The sequence below is a fragment of the Schistocerca cancellata genome, chromosome 7, assembly GCF_023864275.1.
Source record: "Schistocerca cancellata isolate TAMUIC-IGC-003103 chromosome 7, iqSchCanc2.1, whole genome shotgun sequence".
Classification (NCBI taxonomy): domain Eukaryota; kingdom Metazoa; phylum Arthropoda; class Insecta; order Orthoptera; family Acrididae; genus Schistocerca; species Schistocerca cancellata.
The window spans coordinates 264,132,904-264,158,000 of NC_064632.1; the positions used below are offsets into that span (position 1 = coordinate 264,132,904).

General features: G+C 42.1%; 1 protein-coding gene across 1 annotated transcript in view; it reads left to right on the plus strand.

The window, feature by feature from the left end:
* Positions 1-25,097, plus strand: part of LOC126092727 (piggyBac transposable element-derived protein 3-like) — a 109,473-nt gene that overhangs the window by 38,366 nt on the left and 46,010 nt on the right. The gene's annotated exons all lie outside the window — the stretch shown is intronic.

Genomic DNA, 25,097 nt, shown 5'->3' on the forward strand with positions numbered 1-25,097 from the left:
GCAGAAAACGTGACTTTGTACACTGACGGACTGCAGGCGGGACATATCGCAGTGTTGTTTGTTGTTCAGCGATCCCAACTGATTGACACATATCCAGTGGAGAAGATGGAGCTAAATGCTTCAGAGACAGGCCCCGTCTCCTTTGAATGCGATGTGCTATTCCCTTGGTGGATGACAGTTACGGATATGGGTTTCCATCTGCAGTTTATTTTCTTCCCATACAGCAAAAGACGTTGGAGATCTTACAGGTTTCCAGGAGAAGAATAAAATGGGGATAAAAACCTGTATCTCTACATTCATAGGAAACAAGGCCTTCGTAAGCAGCAGCTAGTTCCATCTTCTGCTCTGGCGATCGTTGCAATCAGTCGCGATCATTGAATAACAAAAAACATTGCGAGACGTTCTGCCTACGATCTGTCAGTGCACAAAGTCACATTTGCTGTGGCAGGCGCGAGCGCCTATAACTTCGACGCTCTGTAGCGCAGTTGGATGACGTTTCCGGACACAGGTTCCTATCCCCAATTCGTTCCTCAAGACATGCTTTACAACGCCCTCTAAGAGTATACGAACTTCTAGCATGCTGAAATAGCTGTGGGTCAGCAACTTCTTTCAATCAATAGAATGAAAAACCAGTCCGAAGTGACAAATTTGACTTTTTTATTCATTCGATGACTAATTTCGGGCTGAGACCCATTTTCAAGTCACGACCCGAAATTAGTCATCGAGTCAATACTTCGGACTGGTGTTTCATTCTACCCTCTAAGTGTGTCGCAACATTTCTGGGACACCCTGAACATAAAAAATCCGCAGTATAACGTCGGAAGTTCTCTGAGGCTGTTCACAGATGATGCATTTGGCTATTAGAGGGTAGCAATGCTGAAGATAGTAGTGAAATACAGAGGACCTGCAGAGGAGTGGTGATTCATTCAGGGGCTGGTAGTTGGACCTGGGTCCACAGCTCGTGGTCTTGCGGTAGCGTTCTCGCTTCCTCCGCATGGGGTCCCGGGTTCGATTCCCGGCGGGGTCCCTGCCTCGAGATGACTGGGTGTTGTGTCTTCTTCATCATCATAATTCATCCCAGTTACGGTCGGAGGAAGGCAATGACAAACCACCTCCGCTAGGACCTTGCCTAGCCGGCGGTGCGGGTATCCCGCATCGTCCCCTACGCTCCTCGGAGTATGGGACCTAATCATCATCATCAGTTGGACCTGGACAAAAATGAACGTTATTTACTGCCCATAATTAAGAGAAGAATTCGACTACTATACGATTTAACTATTACTGAGAAATCAGTGGAAACAGTAACTACAGTAAAATATATAGGGATAACTATCCACAACGACCTGCCACTGCTTTTGAAATTTTATCTGAGTGTTTATACAGATTATGGGCCTGGTTTCTCCCCTGAAATATACCTCAGACACTGAATAGGACCCATCAATTCGTTTTCGAGATGGGAAAACTTAAGCAAAGCACAACGACAGAAGAGAAGATAGAGCGGGTGGGGGGGAGGGGGGGAAGGAGAGAGAGGACACTGAGAGGTAAAATAGGCGAGCTTTGAACTACAAGCGTCTCTCGTTTGTGATTTCTGCACAGTTGAAGTCAATCCAGTGACAGTTGTCCCTACAGTACATCCCGCAGAAGACACCATCGGAGTGTCAACACAGACAAGTCCACACTTGCAACACTGCTCCGGCGGTTCCTTACTGCTATGCAGACGTGATGTCGGCCATCCTGTGCTGCGTTCACATTCTGTGGTCGATTACTCACTCCTCACAGCGTATGGTCACTTCGTCATATATACCGGGTCGACACAGGCATCATTGTCTTTGCAACATACCTTGTGCCAACCAAAAGTCACATATATGTGGCAGACTAACGTCCATGACACATTATTCCGACCCGACTTGCTGACGTTGTGCCCTTTGACGCCTCTGAACCCGAGTCTCACTTGCTCTCTCGTTTACAGTTCGTTTAAGCGTTATTCACACTCACAGCTGTAATGCAGTGCATCGCTGAAATTTCACTTCACTATAGAGAGGCACTCGCTATGTATATGTACTCCATGACTCTTCTCATTGTTGATGTGCTGTTGTACACAATCTCCTAGTTTCACCTCACACGGTTATTTTTTCTGTCGCAGTGTGCATCACAATAGCTTAGCTCAACCACGTTTTTTTTAATAACAAAATACAGTTGTTAGGCTCTGAAGAGACAAAAGATCCCTCTCAGAGATTATGATTAAACGGGAACATCCTCTTCCATTTTATGGATGTGATAAAACAACACCATGGCACAAAAACGATATAAAAATATATTGTAAGTAGGCTGTTCAGGTTTTTTTTATTGGTAACGCCACGTAGCGCTCTGTATGAAAATCACTGGCTGTGCTGTGTGCAGTCTGTGGCTGGTTAGCATTGTTGTAACATTCGCTATTGTAGTGTTGGGCAGTTGGATGTTAACAGCGCGTAGCGTTGCGCAGTTGGAGGTGAGCCGCCAGCAGTTGTGGGTGTGGGGAGAGAAATGGCGAAGTTTTGAGATCGGATGATATGGACGTGTGTCCATCAGAAACAGTAAATTTGTAAGACTGGATGTCATTAACTGCTATATATACACTCCTGGAAATTGAAATAAGAACACCGTGAATTCATTGTCCCAGGAAGGGGAAACTTTATTGACACATTCCTGGGGTCAGATACATCACATGATCACACTGACAGAACCACAGGCACATAGACACAGGCAACAGAGCATGCACAATGTCGGCACTAGTACAGTGTATATCCACCTTTCGCAGCAATGCAGGCTGCTATTCTCCCATGGAGACGATCGTAGAGATGCTGGATGTAGTCCTGTGGAACGGCTTGCCATGCCATTTCCACCTGGCACCTCAGTTGGACCAGCGTTCGTGCTGGACGTGCAGACCGCGTGAGACGACGCTTCATCCAGTCCCAAACATGCTCAATGGGGGACAGATCCGGAGATCTTGCTGGCCAGGGTAGTTGACTTACACCTTCTAGAGCACGTTGGGTGGCACGGGATACATGCGGACGTGCATTGTCCTGTTGGAACAGCAAGTTCCCTTGCCGGTCTAGGAATAGTAGAACGATGGGTTCGATGACGGTTTGGATGTACCGTGCACTATTCAGTGTCCCCTCGACGATCACCAGTGGTGTACGGCCAGTGTAGGAGATCGCTCCCCACACCATGATGCCGAGTGTTGGCCCTGTGTGCCTCGGTCGTATGCAGTCCTGATTGTGGCGCTCACCTGCACGGCGCCAAACACGCATACGACCATCATTGGCACCAAGGCAGAAGCGACTCTCATCGCTGAAGACGACACGTCTCCATTCGTCCCTCCATTCACGCCTGTCGCGACACCACTGGAGGCGGGCTGCACGATGTTGGGGCGTGAGCGGAAGACGGCCTAACGGTGTGCGGGACCGTAGCCCAGCTTCATGGAGACGGTTGCGAATGGTCCTCGCCGATACCCCAGGAGCAACAGTGTCCCTAATTTGCTGGGAAGTGGCGGTGCGGTCCCCTACGGCACTGCGTAGGATCCTACGGTCTTGGCGTGCATCCGTGCGTCGCTGCGGTCCGGTCCCAGGTCGACGGGCACGTGCACCTTCCGCCGACCACTGGCGACAACATCGATGTACTGTGGAGACCTCACGCCCCACGTGTTGAGCAATTCGGCGGTACGTCCACCCGGCCTCCCGCATGCCCACTATACGCCCTCGCTCAAAGTCCGTCAGCTGCACATACGGTTCACGTCCACGCTGTCGCGGCATGCTACCAGTGTTAAAGACTGCGATGGAGCTCCGTATGCCACGGCAAACTGTCTGACACTGACGGCGGCGGTGCACAAATGCTGCGCAGCTAGCGCCATTCGACGGCCAACACCGCGGTTCCTGGTGTGTCCGCTGTGCCGTGCGTGTGATCATTGCTTGTACAGCCCTGTCGCAGTGTCCGGAGCAAGTATGGTGGGTCTGACACACCGGTGTCAATGTGTTCTTTTTTCCATTTTCAGGAGTGTATTATAATTTTTGAACACTATTAAGGTAAATACAGAAATACAAGTCGCTGAGGAATGAAATAAATAGGAAGTGCAGAGCAGCTAAGACGAAATGGCTGCAGGAAAAATGTGAAGACATCGAAAAAGATATGATTGTCGGAAGGACAGACTCAGCATACAGGAAAGTCAAAACAACCTTTGGTGACATTAAAAGCAACGGTGGTAACATTAAGAGTGCAACGGGAATTCCACTGTTAAATGCAGAGGAGAGAGCAGATAGGTGGAAAGAATACATTGAAAGCCTCTATGAGGGTGAAGATTTGTCTGATGTGATAGAAGAAGAAACAGGGGTCTATTTACAAGAGATAGGGGATCCAGTATTAGAATCGGAATTTAAAAGAGCTTTGGAGGACTTACGGTCAAATAAGGCAGAAGGGATAGTTAACATTCCATCAGAATTTCTAAAATCATGGGGGGAAGTGGCAACAAAACGACTATTCACGTTGGTGTGTAGAATATATGAGTCTGGCGATGATTTCGGAAAAGCATCATCCACACAATTCTGAAGACGGCAAGAGCTGACAAGTGCGAGAATTATCGCACAATCAGCTTAACAGCTCATGCGTCGAAGCTGCTTACAAGAATAATATACAGAAGAATGGAAAAGAGAATGCGCTAGGTGACGATCAGTTTGGTTTTAGGAAAAGTAAAGGGACGAGAGAGGCAATTCTGACGTTACGGCTAATAACGGAAGCAAGGCTAAAGAAAAATCAAGACACTTTCATAGGATTTGTCGACCTGGAAAAAGCGTTCGACAATATAAAATGGTGCAAGCTGTTCGAGATTCTGAAAAAAGTAGGGGTAAGCTATAAGGAGAGACGGGTCATATACAATATGTACAACAACCAAGAGGGAATAATAAGAGTGGACGATCAAGAACGAAGTGCTCGTATTAAGAAGGGTGTAAGACAAGGCTGTAGCCTTTCGCCCCTACTCTTCAATCTGTACATCGAGGAAGCAGTGATGGAAATAAAAGAAAGGTTCAGGAGTGGAATTAAAATACAAGGTGAAAGGATATCAATGATACGATTCGCTGATGACATTGCTATCCTGAGTGAAAGTGAAGAAGAATTAAATGATCTGCTGAACGGAATGAACAGTCTAATGAGTACACAGTATGGTTTGAGAGTAAATCGGAGAAAGACGAAGGTAATGAGAAGTAGTAGAAATGAGAACAGCGAGAAATTTAACATCAGGATCGATGGTCACGAAGTCAATGAAGTCAAGGAATTCTGCTACCTAGATAGTAAAATAACCAATGACGGACGGAGCAAAGAGGACATCAAAAGCAGACTCGCTATGGCAAAAAAGGCATTTCTGGCCAAGAGAAGTCTACTAATATCAAATACCGGCCTTAATTTGAGGAAGAAATTTCTGAGGATGTACGTCTGGAGTACAGCATTGTATGGTAGTGAAACATGGACTGTGGGAAAACCGGAACAGAAGAGAATCGAAGCATTTGAGATGTGGTGCTATAGACGAATGTTGAAAATTAGGTGGACTGATAAGGTAAGGAATGAAGAGCTTCTACGCAGAATAGGAGAGGACAGGAATATGTGGAAAACACTGATAAGGAGAAGGGACAGGATGATAGGACATCTGCTGAGACATGAGGGAATGACTTCCATGGTACTAGAGGGAGCTGTAGAGGGCAAAAACTGTAGAGGAAGACAGAGATTGTAATACGTCAAGCAAATAATTGAGGACGTTGGTTGCAAGTGCTACTCTGAGATGAAAAGGTTAGCACAGGAAAGGAATTCGTGGTGGGCCGCATCAAACCAGTCAGTAGACTGATGACAAAAAAAAAAAAAAAAGGTAAATACATTGTTTGTTCTCTATCAAAATCTTTCATTTGCAAACTATGCCTATCAGTAGTTAGTGCCTTCAGTAGTTAGAATCTTTTATTTAGCTGGCAGTATTGGCGCTCGCTGTATTGCAGTAGTTCGAGTAACGAAGATTTTTGTGAGGTAAGTGATTCATGAAAGGTATAGGTTATTGTTAGTCAGGGCCATTCTTTTGTAGGGAATTTTGAAAGTCAGATTGCGTTGCGCTAAAAAAATATTGTGTGTCAGTTTAGTGATGATCAGAGTACGTAAAGAGAGAAATGTCTGAGTACGTTCAGTTTTGGTCAGCTGTTTGAAAATCAAATAATGTAAGAGGTTTATCGGCACAGTAATTCACTAATTTTTCTAAGGGGACGTGTCAATATAAAACCTACTACTCAAAGAAATCCACTTCGGCCAAGAAGTAATGCAGGGGGTAAACTATACCCTACCGTTGTCAGTGTTAACATACATGTTATAATTAGAAACAGCATTTCAGAGCAACCCCATAAATTAAAACAAATGAAAGAATACACTTAGATACATTGCTGCTTGCTGATTATCAAGTTAATATTTAACAAACTTATGATGACTTTCAGAAATCTGTGTATTGTCTTACAGTACGGACAAAAACAACTCTAGCCGGCCGTTGTGACCGATCGGTTCTAGGCTCTACAGTCTGGAACCGCGCGACTGCTACGGTCGCAGGTTCGAATCCTGCCTCGTGCATGGATGTGTGTGATGTCCTTAGGTTAGTTAGGTTGTAACCTCCCCACAAAGAAAAATGTCAATGATAATGAGCCAAGTGTAACCTCGCCACAAAAAATATTAATTAAATGATTTAAATGTAACCTCTCCATAAAATAATAATTAGATGAATTTTTAATTATTGTGAGCTCTAAACAAAATTAATCTTAATGTAACCTCTGAACAAAATTGGCTCCCATTTATAGTCTCTGTGCAATGAATGCATTCACACTTAATATTCCCACAAAATTCTTTTCTCATTTAATATCAAGTTCGAAATAGAAAAATTCCTAAACACCAAAATAATAAAAAAGTTCTGTAACCTGATAAATTTTATGAAGACAGCAGCGCTGACCTTCGGCCCTGTATTCTGAATAAAAAGAAACAAAAATTCTTACCTCAATAAAACTGCAATTATATCTGCTCTTAAATTATTCATTTTGCGACACAGCTTCGTGCAATGCTGGCGTATACTTTTTTTTTTTTTTTTTTTGGTTCTTGGATGCAATGATAATGCATTGGAAATTCTTTAAATTGAAATGAATGCTTTTCTTTAAAAGAGTTGCTTTATATTATAAAAATTATTATTGGGGTATTTCTTTGAACAAATTAAATTACAATTAACATACATTATTAAACATGCGCAAGACTGCTTCTTTACCTTCTACAACAATACTCATCCACCAGAGTCCTGACCAGAGTCGCGAGCAGAGCACACAGCCGACACATGCTGACTCCCGCCAACTAGCACGGACTAGCACGGACTGACTGCTGTCGACAGACAACTACTACTGTCGACTCGCGCAGTCAAGCGCAGACTAGCAACAACTAACGATAAACTACTCTCTGGTCAGATATTCTGTCATGCCTCGCCCATCGCCGGCAATGTATACATCTTTCATAACCCTCCACTGGGGGGGCAAAAATTTGGCAGCGATGGTGAGTCAATTCGACTTGCCATGAGCAACAAATTTTTCTTAACTAACTAACTTTACAACCACAGAATATATACATATATATAGGTGCAGAACATGAAATAAAATATAGTGGACATGCACTGAGTACAGAACATATCAGGCAATGATAAAATGTATACACAATGAGTACAAAACATATTAACAAATGGTAAAAGTGCACATGCAATGTAAAACTTTTTAGCATTTTTACAACAAATGAACATAATGAGTACAAATCATATTGACAAATGACAAAAGTGCACAACACGCACTGTAGTTCAGAACATATCAGCAAATCTCAAAAATGTATATGCAATGAATACAAATCATGTTAACAAAATGACGAAAGTGCACACGCACTGTAGTACAGAACATATCTGGGAATTACAAAATGTATACGTAATGAGTAAAAATGGCATAAAGTGCACACACACTGTAAAACTCTTTAGCATTTTTACAACAAATAAACATATCAAGGAGTGAAATAAAGTGCACACGCACTGTAGAAGTCTTTAGCATTTTTACAACAAATAAACATATCAAGGAGTGAAAGAAAGTGCACATGCACTGTATAAGTCTTTATTATTTTACAAGAATTTAAACGCATTGTATAAGTGTTTACCATTTTACAAGAACTAGGAAAGGAATGGGAAGGATTGGGTCATGGTTGTAGCACTTTAGATTGCACGCAGCTGCACTGAAAGTCCATATCTTTCTACAGAAGCACAACACCAAGTGAGACAATCTGAAGTTCTTTTCCTCGAAGTATTAATCAGTGTAGCCAAGACACTGAACTGTCGTAGTAATATTCATGTTATCATTTTGGTAGTACATTAGGTACACCAATTAGTGGGACCATAATAACATTTCCATCGCTCAAGGTGGTGGACAGCATGTCGTGTCAACACCACGTTCTTGTAAGTTACACCAACGTAGAATTAGTGCAAAAACCAAATATAGTGCTCCATGATCATGAGGATACACAGGACAAACGGATATTGCAGTAATTCCAGGTAATTAGGTCAGAAGGTGAAGGACATTAAGTCACATACTAGTCTTCATTGAGAATTACACTAGTCTAACAACTGATTTGAGTAATTGGTGGCTCTCATCGCCCAGTTACTGAACATTTCTGTACCATGTATGTACTATTACAATAATGTTCATAAATCGTTTGTTTACAGAGAACATTGGCACTCATTGCCCATCTACAAACCATCAGAAGTCATCATTCAAAACAGGAGCTAATAAATGGCATAGTATTAACATAATTCACTTAACTATAGTAATCATTGGCATCATAGGTCATCTTATTACAGTAATCAGTGGCATTCATTGGCCAGTTACAAAGCATTTTTTTGTGTATTATTCAGAAGTGATCATTCAAAATGAGTTAATTATTGGCATACCATTTATACATAATTAATCTAATTATAGTAATTATTGGCATCATAGATCATCTTATTACAATAATCAGTGGCATCCATTGGCCAGTTACAAAGCTTTTTTTTGTGCTAGTAATGCATTGCGTTGGGATCGATAATTAATAACAATATTTGCTTTTGAGTTATTGCTGCAAATGAAGATGTGTAACGTCATTCGCCATGAGTCAGCTGTAGCAAGGTTATGAAACAAGTAGAGTATATGTGATCACATTCATAAATGACATAGGTTTAATGAACAACTGCTTATAGCACATTAATTTCTTGAATAATTTCTCCTGCAAAATATACAAAAATGGATTATTAAACTGAAAGAAGAAACGCATATTATGCTGAAAAGTAGTGAACTTCGAATTAACAGGTAGTGAAATGTGTATAAAAAGTATATGTGTTCTCTAGCTGTCCTTTCCAAAACCTTCAGTCATCATACTATGCGATATAAGACATACTGTGAAAATGAACTGCAACAAATACTTAAATAACTACATAGCATAAATACATAAACTTCAACATTATCCTCATCTGTAAAGAAAAAAACTTCATTATCCATATTATCATAACTACATTATTATCATCACCTGTAAAAAAAAAACTTCATTATCCATAGTAGCATATTCTTCATCATTATTCATCACTGTTCATTATCATCTGCAAAAAAGTCACTTCATTATTCATTATACAACTATTCCTTATTTCTAGCATATTTCATCACTAAAACTAAGATGTGTAGTTCTGTCTGACAGCCTGCATCAATCGCCTCGTATTCTGAATGAAAAAATTAGTTAAGACTGCTATTCTACGATGTGTATAGTATATTCTTGTTAATGCTTAATAATTCTGATCCATTTACTCTTCCTCACGAGGTATTGCATCTTCTTTTGTTCATTCCGAAGGTGAAATTCCCATGTCTGTTTTATATATATATATATATATATATATATATATATATATATATATATATATATATATATATATATATACACGTATTGCTTTCTGAAAATGATGAACAAAGATTAATGTCTTGCATTTAAATCACATACCCACTAAATAAAAACTGGTTTTTAGTAACATAATTGAGCATACAGCATAGCATGACAGAAAAAGTAATATGTCAAAAACATAGACAGTGTTCAGAGGCAAAAATGTACACAGTGTATCACAATGTAGCAGCAAAAAAAAGTAAAGTAGTCACGATGTTGAGATATCATAGGGCAAAAATGTTAAAGTCAACAGGTGTTTGTTATATCTTAAATATTTCATAGTGCATACAAACAAAACAGGAAAACAATCATACATACATAAAAAATTATGACAAGAAATGTGACCTTCTTTGTGTTCAGCTTGTATGTTGTGTAGTTAATAGAGGCGAGAATTGAAGACTGTAATGGAGAGAGAATTTAATAAAATTAATATGTCACTGGATAAAATTGCATAATTGTTCATAAGATACGAAAGTTTATCTGGAAAAATGTGCACAGTCTGATGTGTAACGACAAGAAGAGCGACCTGCTAACCTTACCTTGCCGGGCACTTGCCAAGAAAAAATATGACAATCGTCAGTAAGTAGTCACATAAATATAATTGCATAAGTGGTCATAAAATGTGTAAGTTTATCTGGAAAAATATGCACGGTCCGATGTGTAACGACAAGTAGAGCGACCTGCTAACCTAACCTTGCCGGGCACTTGCCAAGAAAAAATACGATAATCATCAGTAAGTGTTCATGTGAATATAATTCCATAAGTGATCATAAAAAATTAGGAAATGGCATTACAGTATGATAAATCATAAAGTATGTTCATTCAATAAAAGGTTTGATGTTGGATATGTGGTGGTTCCCTTTGGTTTTTCTGGTTCTCAAAGTTTCGACGTGTACTACATTGGGCTGAAGAATGCTGCGAATCCGATATGGACCTGCGTATAGAAGCTCAAACTTACTGCATCTACTCTTTCCTCTGTTGGATAAATAGTGTGTACGTACTAATATCTTCTGTCCAATGTGAAAGTCACGACGTGTACAAACCTGTTTTTGCTGTCTTCTCCGGCGCTCTGCGGCACGTTTGATGTTGTTCAGCGCAATGTCAATTATTTCATGGTGTCGTAGTCGACGCGATGTAGGAAAGGTTACTAATTCTTTAATTTTGTTAGGTGGTTCAACATTTTTCAGTATAACAGACGGAGATAGCATAGTAGATTCATTTGGTATGGAATTAATTACATCCTGGAATGAGAGTATGTGTGTGTCCCAATCAATATGTTTTTTATGGCTGTATATTCTACACAGTTTACCAATTTCTTTCATTAATCGTTCACAAGGGTTCGAAGAAGCATGGTACCTGGATATATAAATCGGAGAAATGTTTCTAGCTCGTAACATACGTGTCCATATAGCAGATCGAAACTGTGATCCATTGTCGGAAATTACTTTCAACACATGCCCTACATGAAACAGAAAATGTTTTACAAATACTTTCGAAACAGTTTTAGCGGTAGCTTTGCGTAACGGAGTGAAGGTAACAAATTTTGAAGTGAGTTCAACAGCGACAAAGATGTAGCAAAAACCTCTATTAGTTCTGGGAATCGGACCAAAAATGTCTACAGCGGCCATATGTCTCAATTTAACAGGTACAATGGGATGTAATGGAGGAACATGTGAAGTCGTGTCTGACTTAGCTCTCTGGCAGATTTTGCATGACGCTAAAACTCGTCGAATACGTTTCTCCATGTTGGCAAAATAACAGTTCTGTCTCAGTATAAGGAAACATTTTCTGGCTCCATAATGTGCGTAACTTAAATGAGTATACCAGATTAATTTGTTAACAAGTTCATCAGGAATGCATAATAACCAATTGTTGCTGTCAGGATGAGAGCGGCGAAACAGAATGTCGTTGCGTACAGTGTAATGGTTTCTAATGGTAACATTATTCTTATCTTGCCAAAGATGTTTAATTTCTTTCCATACTTTGTCTTTATTCTGCTCTTGTGCTATGTCTTGTAATGACGACGAAATGAAATTTTCAAATGCAGCTTGTTGAATGTACATGACGCTGAAATTTGCTTTGCAGAAGTTGGTTGTGATGTCTTGCTGATTGTTGCTGAGAGAACGAGATAGTGCGTCTGCTACAATATTTTGTGTGCCGGGAATGTGAACAATTGTGAAATTAAATTCCTGCAAATAAATTTTCCATCTACTTAATCTGTCGTGTGTAAATTTAGCCGAAAGTAAAAACTGTATAGCTCTATGGTCTGTGTAAACGGTGGTATGTGTTCCATAAAGAAAATGCCGAAATCTCGTAAATGCCCATACAACACATAATGTTTCAAGTTCTGTAACAGAATAATTACGTGCAGCAGGTGACAGAATGCGACTCGCAAAGGCGATGTTTTTAATTGCTGTAGAACCATCTTCTTCAATTTCCTGAAAAATCTGTACGCCTAAAGTGGTTTTAGAACTGTCGGTGGCAATAGAAAAATTTCTGGTAAGATTTGGGTGCTATAAAAGTGGTGCATTTAACAAAGCTTGTTTCAAATAACATTCTCGTGAACAAGATTCTGCGTGTCAAAATTATTGCTTGCGTTACTGGAAGATGCAACTTGTACTGTATCTAGTCAAATTCTATCTGACGTGTTATTATTTTCAGGAGGATGCTGTGGCATTTCCACTATTTGTACTGTTCTATTATTTCTTCCAGACGTATTACGCTCTAAATGATACCTACTGTCTGGTTCATTCATGATAATATGTTGTTGCTGATGTTCTTGCTGCTGATAAGATCGACTATTATTAAATGTACGCTGAAAATTGTGCTCATTATTTTTACGTCTGTCATGATAATCATTTCTATACGGTGCATTGCGATAGGAATTGAAATAGTGTGTTTTCTGGACGTACTGGTTTCCTTGTTGTTGTGCATTACTATTTGTTGGAGCTGACGCTATACGCGTATGCGGCGAAACATTAAAGCTTGGTTGACCTTGTACATTACATTGTTGGTTAGGTATGCTAACCGGCTGGCTATCATGCTGTTGCGGTGAAAAACGTCTATTGTTACTAAAATGTGGTTCCTGTTGCTGCTAATTTTACACATACTGACGATTAAATTTTGTTTGGTATTAAAGTTCTCGTGGTTGTCATTTCTGGAGCGTCTAATGAAAAATTGTCACTTTCGGTAAAACTTGTCTTATTGGGTTTTCTTTACTCATTCTTAATCCTAGATAGAGCGATAGTTGAAGAGCTGTTTTGATAGATATAAAGGATAGTAGAAGAGAAGGCAGCAGTGCAGAAAACTAAAGATGAAATAGCACTACTACGGCTCGGGGCCCTGTGCACACTACGGCACATATTCATTAAAGCGTAATGAATCCCCTGAGGTCAATTACGCGCTACAAATAAATTTTAGCTTTTGTGTTACAGGCAATGGCGGTAAAAATTCAAAAGCAAATTGTTGTATCCTTGCTAATTCTAGTTTCTGCATTACACGAAATGCTGTTGAAAATACAAAGGCAAATTCTCGTATCCAGTTCAAAGCATGTACCTGTGCTCTGTCATTTTTAAATACCTTAAATTTTCTCACTGATAGAAAATGTTTGTAATCAAAATTATCGTCTCTGAATGTGTGAACAGGTTCAGGATTGCATAAGAATCTGTTTGTCTGTATCTTTTCGGATTTTAGGTCACGTACTCTCTGTAAATTACCCAAATTATACTGGCTGTGTGAGTGTGAGAAATGTTCGGAATGTGCCGTATGCTGTGACGTGTTATTAACTGAAATATTTTTTATCTCTGTCACTTCTTGCTGTAAAGTTGACAATTTTCTACGTAATGTACTATTAGACGAATCTATCTCACTGATTGTCTGCTGTAGATTTTGGAATTCAGGTGTTTGATTAAACGAAATCGGTGAAGTATCGTCTGATTTGCTGTCATTATTACTTTCAACAACGTCAATACGACTGGCCAATTCATCATATTTTTCAGTCAGTATTTTTACCTGATCATCGTTTTTAGTGTCACAAGCATTAATTTGTTTTTGTATTTTACGTGTGGTTTCGTTCAATTTTGTAACGTCTCCTTTGATGGCATCGTGATTCTGTATTAATTCTAATTGTTCGAGTCTGTCGGTCACTGTCTGAAAATCTACTGTGTGTGTGTCTGTTTTTGTTTTAAGATCGGAAATTTCATCACGCAATTCGGTGTTCAATTGTTTGATAGTATTAATTTCGTCTGATACTGCAGCAATATTGATGTCTACGTATGTTTTTGCTTTCGTAAACAATTTCCGTTTATCTTCCTGTCTCTGTGCGGTAATTGTTTCCATGACTTGTCGTTTTACTTTATTTTGTTCCTGTATAAATTTACGGAAACGCGTATAACTGTTTTGTAGGTGATGATTAAAACGTTCGTCAATTTGACTGTTTTGTTGGTCGACTTTCGCGTCTACCTTTGCATCCAGTGTGCGCGAAAGTTCTGCTGTCATTAATTGAAACTCGTCGCGTAACTGTGTTGCTTTTTCAGAGCACTGTTTACCGACTGCACTAATTTCGTCTCTAAGTGATTCTGTTGTAGCTGTTTGCATATCCCTTAATTCTTGAGCAACAGATCTAATTTCTTCACTACTTTTCCTAGCACAAGCCTCAATTTCCACACGTAATTGTTCCTTAGTATCATGACACTGCGCGGCAACGGCTGTAATCTGTTCACTAAGCTGTCTGCAATTGTTGTCCAATTTTTCATTAAGGTTGTCTTGTTTTTCATTAAATTGTTTGTTCTGTTCTCTAAGTTGTTTGAAATTTTCATTAAGGTTGTCTTGTTTTTCATTAAGTTGTTTGAAATTTTCATTAAGGTTGTCTTGTTTTTCACTCTGTTGTTTGAAATTTTCACTATGTTATAGCAACAGTGCCATAATTTGATCCAAACCAACATTACCTACTCTATTCTCTGTACTGTGTGATGGTGTATTAGCATGTGTAACGTTATATGTAACCATTTGGTCATTCTGTAATTCTTGAAAAGGTTTGTTCATCGGATGTGCACTGTTGGTCACTACACCGGAATTAAATAAATCTGACGTATTCTGATTACACTGTTCATTTTTGTTAGAAAAATTTATCTGTTCATTACGTAAATTTTGCCAACCTGGTGTGTCAAACTGGGCAGCGTTCATTCTAACAGAACGTGCCGCGTCATCCATTGTCTTTAAATTAATAGACGACACAATTGAATTTATTTGTTCATCATTAGCATTAAAGTCAATATCAGTGGTTGGTACGCACTGATTGTCTGTAAATGGAGGACTGTCACTATTACACTGAGTGTTGCAAGTACTATCGGTCAAATTATTCGAGTCGGCTATTTCAATCATTACACATCGCGATGTACTGTTAACAGTTTTTCGCGACATTTTTAACAAATAGAAATTAAGCACCAAAATGAAACAAAGACAATGCAAAAATGCAACAAACACAATTACAAGAAAGAGCAACAAATTGCCGATGATCTGTGAAAGAAAGAGTGACAAATTAGTAAATGCGTTGCGCCAGATGCAAACTACGTTTAAGTAAATAAGAGCAGATATATGACTACTTCTCAGAAGATTCACAAAGAAATACGATCCTGGCCGGATATCGCCAAGTGTAACCTCCCCACAAAGAAAAATGTTAATGATAATGAGCCAAGTGTAACCTCGCCACAAAAAATATTAATTAAATGATTTAAATGTAACCTCTCCATAAAATAATAATTAAATGAATTTTTAATTATTGTGAGCTCTAAACAAAATTAATCTTAATGTAACCTCTGAACAAAATTGGCTCCCATTTATAGTCTCTGTGCAAAGAATGCATTCACACTTAATATTCCCACAAAATTCTTTTCTCATTTAATATCAAGTTCGAAATAGAAAAATTCCTAAACACCAAAATAATAAAAAAAGTTCTGTAACCTGATAAATTTTATGAGGACAGCAGCGCTGACCTTCGGCCCTGCATTCTGAATAAAAAGAAACAAAAATTCTTACCTCAATAAAACTGCAATTATATCTGCTCTTAAATTATTCATTTTGCGACACAGCTTCGTGCAATGCTGGCGTATATTTTTTTTTTTTTTGATTCTTGGATGCAATGATAATGCATTGGAAATTCTTTAAATTGAAATGAATGCTTTTCTTTAAAAGAGTTGCTTTATATTATAAAAATTATTATTGGGGTATTTCTTTGAACAAATTAAATTACAATTAACATACATTATTAAACATGCGCAAGGCTGCTTCTTTACCTTCTACAACAATACTCATCCACCAGAGTCCTGACCAGAGTTGCGAGCAGAGCACACAGCCGACGCATGCCGACTCCCGCCAACTAGCACGGACTAGCACGGACTGACTGCTGTCGACAGACAACTACTACTGTCGACTCGCGCAGTCAAGCGCAGACTAGCAACAACTAACGATAAACTACTCTCTGGTCAGAGATTCTGTCATGCCTCGCCCATCGCCGGCAATGTATACGTCTTTCAAGGTTTAAGTAGTTCTAAGTTCTAGGGGACTGATGACCTCAGTAGTTAAGTCTCATAGTGCTCAGAGCCAAACCAAAAACAACTCTTTATAATAGAACTACTGAAAAAATTTCAAAATTCCAATATTTCAGCTGTGAATTAACGTAAGTCACATCAGACTGAACAAATACCGGGCAAGATACACCACGCAAGAGGTACACAGAAAACAGCTGAACAGGCCGCCACCACACAGGCACAACCGCTCGCCTGTCCCCTCTCAGTGCTGTACAGAAACCAGCGGGTGGCACTCACAAACACGGACCTCTTCCCGGTTCAAATTGCTCTGAGCACTATGGGACTTAACTTCTGTCGGCATGATGTTATACCACAGTTCTCCATCCTCCTGCATCTCTTCTTATTCGCATTCCATTTAGGTTTTCATGAAATTGACGGATGTTGTGCTGCTCCACAGTGTAGAATGGATCAGATAAAACGCTTTTCAAGTCATCACTCTTTATGCTGATATTGTACTGCTTCCGTCTGCAAGCCGTCGCTTGCCTTAATCATAAATATAAGTTCAAAAATGGCTCTGAGCACTATGAGACTTAACTTCTGAGGTCATCAGTCCGCTAGAACTTAGAGCTACTTAAACCTAACTAACCTAAGGACATCACACACATCCATGCCCGCGGCAGGATTCGAACCTGCGACCGTAGCAGTCGCGCGGTTCCAGACTGTAGCGCCTGGAACCGCTCGGCCACTACGGCCGGCCCTCTTCCTGCCTCTGCGCCACTTCCTCCGCCACATCGTGTGCATCTGCGGCTAGTGCGGACAACCAATAGTGAGCGCTGTCCACCGCAGACTACTTTGCTTCCGCCTGGTACTGGCGGATTGGATGTTCTTCCGCTTACACGCTCAAAACACAACACTCTGCGGACACACTCTCAGTTGTGCACCAGCCATCAGACAGTTAACTTCAGTGCCTGCATTTGGCTCAGCCCAGTACTCTCAAGACCATCTCCTGAACTAGCAGTTGCTGTTTACATTAACAGATTGTCCGCGGACATTACTATCAATGATCTTTAAAATATCATAGACAGCAAAGTTACTTAGATATCATTGTATTAGCTTTAGGACACCAAGTGCCGTGTGTCAAATAGTACCAAAGTTAATAATCATTTTATAGCGTACTTTTAATAAACGTTGTTTGTTATTTATTACTGTGTAGCCACATCTTTATTATAGGGCCGCTGTATCAGAGAGGTGTTTAATGATCTTAGCATGCAACGAACAACGTAAAGGAACTGTACCAGAAAGAAAATATTTCTACTACTGTGGATGTTTGGGATGAATTAATACCCTACTGGCCATTAAAATTGGAACACCTAGAAGATGACGTGCGAAATTTAACCGACATGAAGTAGATGCTGTCATATGCAAATTTTTAGTTTTTGAGAACATTCACACAAGGTTGGCGCCGGTGGCGACACCCACAACGTGCTGACATGAGGAAAGTTTCCAACCGATTTCTCATACACAAACAGCAGTTGACCGGCGTTGCCTGGTGAAACGTTGTTGTGATGCCTCGTGTAAGGAGGAGAAATGCGTACCATCACGTTTCCGACTTTGATAAAGGTCGGATAACCCCATACCATCACGATGGGTGAAACGCCAGTATGGCGATGGCGAATACACGCTTCCAATGTGCCTTCTCCGCGATGTCGCCAAACACGGATGCGACCATCATGATGCTGTAAACAGAACCTGGATTCATCCGAAAAAATGACGTTTTGCCATTCGTGCACCCAGGTTCAGTACACCATCGCAGGCGCTCCTGTCTGCGATGCAGCGTCAAGGGTAACCGCAGCCATGGTCTCCGAGCTGATAGTCCATGCTGCTGCAAACTTCGTCGAACTGTTCGTGCAGATGGTTGTTGTCTTGCAAACGTCCCTATCTGTTGACTCGGGGATCGAGACGTGGCTGCACGATCCGTTACGGCCATGCGGATAAGATGCCTGTCATCTCGACTGCTAGTGATACGAGGCCGTTGGGATCCCGCACGGCGTTCCGTATTACCCTCTTGAACCCACGGATTCCATGTTCTGCTATGTCATTGGATCTCGACCAACGCGAGCAGCAATGTCGCGATACGATAAACCGTAATCGCGATAGGCTACAATCGGACCTTTATCAAAGTCGGAAACGTGATGGTACGCATTTTTCCTCCTTACACGAGGCATCACAACAACGTTTTACGAGGCAACGCCGGTCAACTGCTGTTTGTGTATGAGAAATCGGTTGGAAACTTTCCTCATGTCAGCACGTTGTGGGTGTCGCCACCGGCGCCAACCTTGTGTGAATGTTCTGAAACGGTAATCATTTGCATATCACATCTTCTTCCTGTCGGTTAAATTTCGCGCCTGTAGCACGTCATCTTCTTGGTGTAGCAATTTTAATGGCCAGTAGTGTATTAAGAATGTAACGAAGGTCGGACTGCAGACGCAGGATATTTTCTTTTTCGGCTGCCTAAAATGAAATAAATTAAACACTTTCATCATATCCAGAAACAGTGTATGTGTGCCACTGTGTACGCGCTGCTGTAAACACAAAGAGAGGAAGAGCAGCAAAAATCGCTCACGTGTTGGATGATGATGCAGACGTAAAACATGTTATTCTGGGCGCTAAATGTATTCTGCACTCAAATAGCTGTGGGAGAATCTCAGGAAAATGCGAATTTCTTAACCAAAAAAGCACTATAATGCGATCATGAATTGTAATGTGACAGGTTCTTAAAATTGTCCACTTCCGGTATTAACCGTTAGTATGAGTTCGCCAAGTAATCTTAAATTGAATAGTATCGATTACTTATGAAGTTTGTTTTAACTGCCTTTTAAAACAGATGTTACCTAGTAATCTTTAACATCTTCTTCACTAATTTATTGTACATAATTTTTACCTGTTTATTGCTAAGACTGGCAACGATTTCTAGGAAAGATTCTTTCAGGTGACGGTAGGTTATGCATTCGTGAGCGGGAGTAATATATCGTTTTTCGTGACTAATTAAACTTCGAATGAATTTTCGTTAGCGATAAATCGTTCAAAATAGTTTTATTAAATAAACTATATGGCTGCAGAGTCCTTTTCAAGTCTGATACGTCTATGATGCACATATGCAGACTGAAGCGGCGAATAAAAATTTCTACCAAGGCCGATTTTTGAAGCCAGGTCATCTGTCCACTAGGCAGACAGGCTAACTACTACATTACTCTGGCACAGTGGGTTTGCACGACTTCACAGAGTACCATAGCATGCCTCCCTCCTCAATTCAAATTTACATTTAGTCCTCAGCCCATTTGGTACTGGTACAAATTTTCATTCATCACTTCAGTCTGCAACTCTACGTCATAAATGTTTGAGACTTGAAAACGTCTCTGGAACCATATACTTTTATTTGGTTAAAGCACCAGTGTTTGGTTTTCGGGCAGGATCCCCCGTTTCGTTGGATGCTGAGGTGCTATTCCAATATAGTCAGAGAGCCTCTGCACTGCTGTTCGAGTTTAGAGGGAATGCCAAGTGGGCTTAGAATACCGATCTTTGTACAAATTTGCATTCGGCGCTTAAGTCTGCATATATAAGTACACTACGTGATCAAAAGTATACGGACAACCCCCAAAACATACGTTTCTCATATCAGGTGTGTCGTGTCACCGCCAGACACCACACTTGCTAGGTGGTAGCCTTTAAATCGCCCGCGGTCCGCTAGTATACGTCGGACCCGCGTGTCGCCACTGTCAGTGATTGCAGACCGAGCGCCGCCACACGGCAGGTCTAGAGAGACGTCCTAGCACTCGCCCCAGTTGTACAGCCGACTTTGCTAGCGAAGCTACACTGACAAATACGCTCTCATTTGCCGAGACGATAGTTAGCATAGCCTTCAGCTACGTCATTTGCTACGACCTAGCAAGGCGCCATTCACATTTGTTATTTATCTATGGATGCCTGTACCGTCAGACCGATGTTCACCAATTATGAATTAAAGTTAAGTATTCCAGAAGCTATGTACTATTTTTGGCTACTATAATTCCTTGTCATTTTCCAGACCTCACGCCAGCCTGCGTGAGCTTAAACGCGTGCCTTTCGGCTACCCGTCCTAGTGGATTGGCTGTCGGGTCAGTCCACTACAAGGTGCATTGTGCTGTCACCTACTGCCAGATACTCCATATCAGAGACCTCAGTAGTCATTAGACATCGTGAGATAGCAGAATGGGGCGCTCCGTGGAACTTACGGACTTCGAACGTGGTCACGTGATTGGGTGTCACTTGTGTCATTTGTCTATACGCGAGATTTTCACACTCCTAAATATCCCTAGGTCTACTGTTTATGATGTGATAGTGAAGTGAAAATGTGAAGGGACATGTGAAGCACAAAAGCGTACAGGCCGACCTCGTCTGTTGACTGAATGAGACTGTCGACAGTTGCAGAGGGTCGTCATGTGTAATACGCAGACATCTATCCAGACCATCACACAGGAATTCTAAACTGCATCAGGATCCACTGCAAGTACTATGACAGTTAGACGGGGGGTGAGAAAACATCGATTTCATTGTCGAGCGGCTCCTCATAAGCCACACGTCACGCCGGTAAATGCGAAACGTTGCCTCGCTTGGTGTAAGGAGCGTAAACACTGAACGATTGAACAGTGGACAAACGTTGTGTGGAGTGACGAATCACGATACACAATGCGGTGATCCGATGGCAGGGTGTGGGTATGGCGACTGCCCGGTGAACGTCATCTGGCAGCGTGTGTAGTGCCAACAGTAAAATTCGGAGGCGGTGGTGTTATGGTGTGGTCGTGCTTTTCATGGAGGGGGCTTGCACACCTTGTTGTTTTGCGTGGCACTGTCACAGCACAGGCCTACATTGATGATTTAAGCGCCTTCTTGCTTTCCACTGTTGAAGAGCAATTCGGGGATGGCGATTGCACCTTTCAACTCGATCGAGCATCTGTTCATAATGGACGGTCTGTGGCGGAGTGGTTACACGACAATAACATCCCTGTAATGGACTGTCCTGCACAGAGTCCTGACCGGAATCCTATAGAACACCTTTGGTATGTTTTGGAACGCCGACTTCGTGCCAGGCGTCACAGACCAACATCAATACCTCTCCTCAGTGCAGCACTCCGTGGAGAAAGGGCTGCCATTCCCCAAGAAACCTTCTAACACCTGATTGAACGTATGCCTGCGAGATTGAAAGCTGTCATCAAGACTAAGGGTGGGCCGACACCATACTGAATTCCAACACTACCGATGGAGGGGGCCATGAACTTGTAAGTCATTTTCAGCCAGGTGTCCGGATACTTTTGATCACATAATGTATACAATGAGTTTTTTGATGGCACTGTACTATCATTTCTCCGTTTGATCAAAAAATTCACCCACTCCACGAGTCTTTCAAAAAGCCGTAAATTCAAAATTATTCCACAGTTCAAAAAACTTGCGGTAATAACAGCCGGGTGACGTCTTTGGCAACCATCTGCACTCCTGGAAATAGAAAAAAGAACACATTGACACCGGTGTGTCAGACCCACCATACTTGCTCCGGACACTGCGAGAGGGCTGTACAAGCAATGATCACACGCACGGCACAGCGGACACACCAGGAACCGCGGTGTTGGCCGTCGAATGGCGCTAGCTGCGCAGAATTTGTGCACCGCCGCCGTCAGTGTCAGCCAGTTTGCCGTGGCATACGGAGCTCCATCGCAGTCTTTAACACTGGTAGCATGCCGCGACAGCGTGGACGTGAACCGTATGTGCAGTTGACGGACTTTGAGCGAGGGCGTATAGTGGGCATGCGGGAGGCCGGGTGGACGTACCGCCGAATTGCTCAACACGTGGGGCGTGAGGTCTCCACAGTACATCGATGTTGTCGCCAGTGGTCGGCGGAAGGTGCACGTGCCCGTCGACCTGGGACCGGACCGCAGCGACGCACGGATGCACGCCAAGACCGTAGGATCCTACGCAGTGCCGTAGGGGACCGCACCGCCACTTCCCAGCAAATTAGGGACACTGTTGCTCCTGGGGTATCGGCGAGGACCTTTCGCAACCGTCTCCATGAAGCTGGGCTACGGTCCCGCACACCGTTAGGCCGTCTTCCGCTCACTCCCCAACTTCGTGCAGCCCGCCTCCAGTGGTGTCGCGACAGGCGTGAATGGAGGGACGAATGGAGACGTGTCGTCTTCAGCGATGAGAGTCGCTTCTGCCTTGGTGCCAATGATGGTCGTATGCGTGTTTGGCGCCGTGCAGGTGAGCGCCACAATCAGGACTGCATACGACCGAGGCACACAGGGCCAACACCCGGCATCATGGTGTGGGGAGCGATCTCCTACACTGGCCGTACACCACTGGTGATCGTCGAGGGGACACTGAATAGTGCACGGTACATCCAAACCGTCCTCGAACCCATCGTTCTACCATTCCTAGACCGGCAAGGGAACTTGCTGTTCCAACAGGACAATGCACGTCCGCATGTATCCCGTGCCACCCAACGTGCTCTAGAAGGTGTAAGTCAACTACCCTGGCCAGCAAGATCTCCGGATCTGTCCCCCATTGAGCATGTTTGGGACTGGATGAAGCGTCGCCTCACGCGGTCTGCACGTCCAGCACGAACGCTGGTCCAACTGAGGCGCCAGGTGGAAATGGCATGGCAAGCCGTTCCACAGGACTACATCCAGCATCTCTACGATCGTCTCCATGGGAGAATAGCAGCCTGCATTGCTGCGAAAGGTGGATATACACTGTACTAGTGCCGACATTGTGCATGCTCTGTTGCCTGTGTCTATGTGCCTGTGGTTCTGTCAGTGTGATCATGTGATGTATCTGACCCCAGGAATGTGTCAATAAAGTTGCCCCTTCCTGGGACAATGAATTCACGGTGTTCTTATTTCAATTTCCAGGAGTGTATATTACGACAGCTACACACCTCGTCATTTTCAAGGCAGAAATGCAACGAGAGGGCGCAATGTAAGAAAGGTCAAACGATCGATAGGCGGGCTACACCGACCGAGAACCTTAATACGGCACAATATGCAGAAAGACCACACACACACACACACACACACACACACACACACACACACACACACACACACACACACGTAAACAGCCTCCAGATGTCAGACACTCAGATCGGTACCGAATGTTGTTCGTAGATAATCAACCAAAACTCCGATTTACTTCGTGCTGTGTGCTGTCGTCCAGTAGAAGATGCGTAAACGGCAATTAAAAGTAACACCAAAACTTCGGAGAGCAGGGAAGGCGTATCTGTGAGACATAAATTTGTAGGTCTTGCGTGGGTGAGTTGGTAGAGTGTAAGTTGTCATGCCAAAGGTCCTGCTTTCAAACCCTACTGATGATAATTTTAACCTTACCCGTGAAACAGTTCCATAGGAGAACATTTTCCTGACATGTAAAAGGACTTTTTCGAGTTTGTAGCAATGTTCTTTAAGCGGTCTGGTTTCACTTCGTGTTGAAAGTAGCAAGCCTATAGAGTTTATGTGTGAAGATAGGTGTGCTGTTCTGTCGGACATTTCACAGAGTAAACATAAACAATCGGAACAGTAGAATGAAGAAACAATTGCGCCACACTTGCGGAAGTATTAATGGTCCTATATCACACTTTCACGCATAATACAGTAAAACGCTCTACCAAATTCCCCACCGAAGGTATGCATGTTAGGTATTCACAGTTATGCTATTCCTTTACTCCGTAGTTCTGATGTTTCTTTTAAGTAACGTCTACGCCCGTTCTACATAGTAGAAGCTAAATCGGAGTTATCGTTGATGCTCTACCGACTTACAGCATTTGGTACCGCTCTGAGTGTCTGACATCTGGAGTTTCGGTGTTAGCTGCTTTCTTAGCAACATTTTCCTAATAGCTAGAAGTGCACGCCAATATCTCTACATGTACATCTACATATTCATGATTACTCTGCATTTCACAGCTAGGTGACTGGAGGGGGTTCATCGTACTAGCTTCAAGCTATTTCTCTACCGTTCCACTCTCGAACAGCGCGCCGAAAAAACGAACCCTAAGATCTTTCGGTGCGAGCTCTGGTTTCCCTTATCTTATTATGACAATCACTTCTCCCTACGTAACTGGACGCCAACAAAATATTTTTACACCCGGAGGAGAAAGCTGGTGACTGAAATTTCATGAGAAGATCCTGCCGCAACTAAAAACGCCTTTGCGTTAATGATCACCACTCCAATCCGCGTATCACAATCTGTGGCACTCTCTCCCAGATTTCGCGATAGTAGAAAAAGAATTGCACTTCTTTGAACTTTTTCGATGTCCTCCGTCAATCCTATCTGATGCGGATCCCACACCGCACAGCAATATTCGATAAGGAGGCGGACAAGCTAACTGTAACCAGTCTCTTTAGTAGACCTGTTGCATTTTCTAACTGTTCTGCCAATAAATCACTGTCTTTAAGTTGCTTTCCCCAAAACATCATCTGTGTGATCGTTTCAATTTAACTTATTCGTAACTGTAATCCAGAA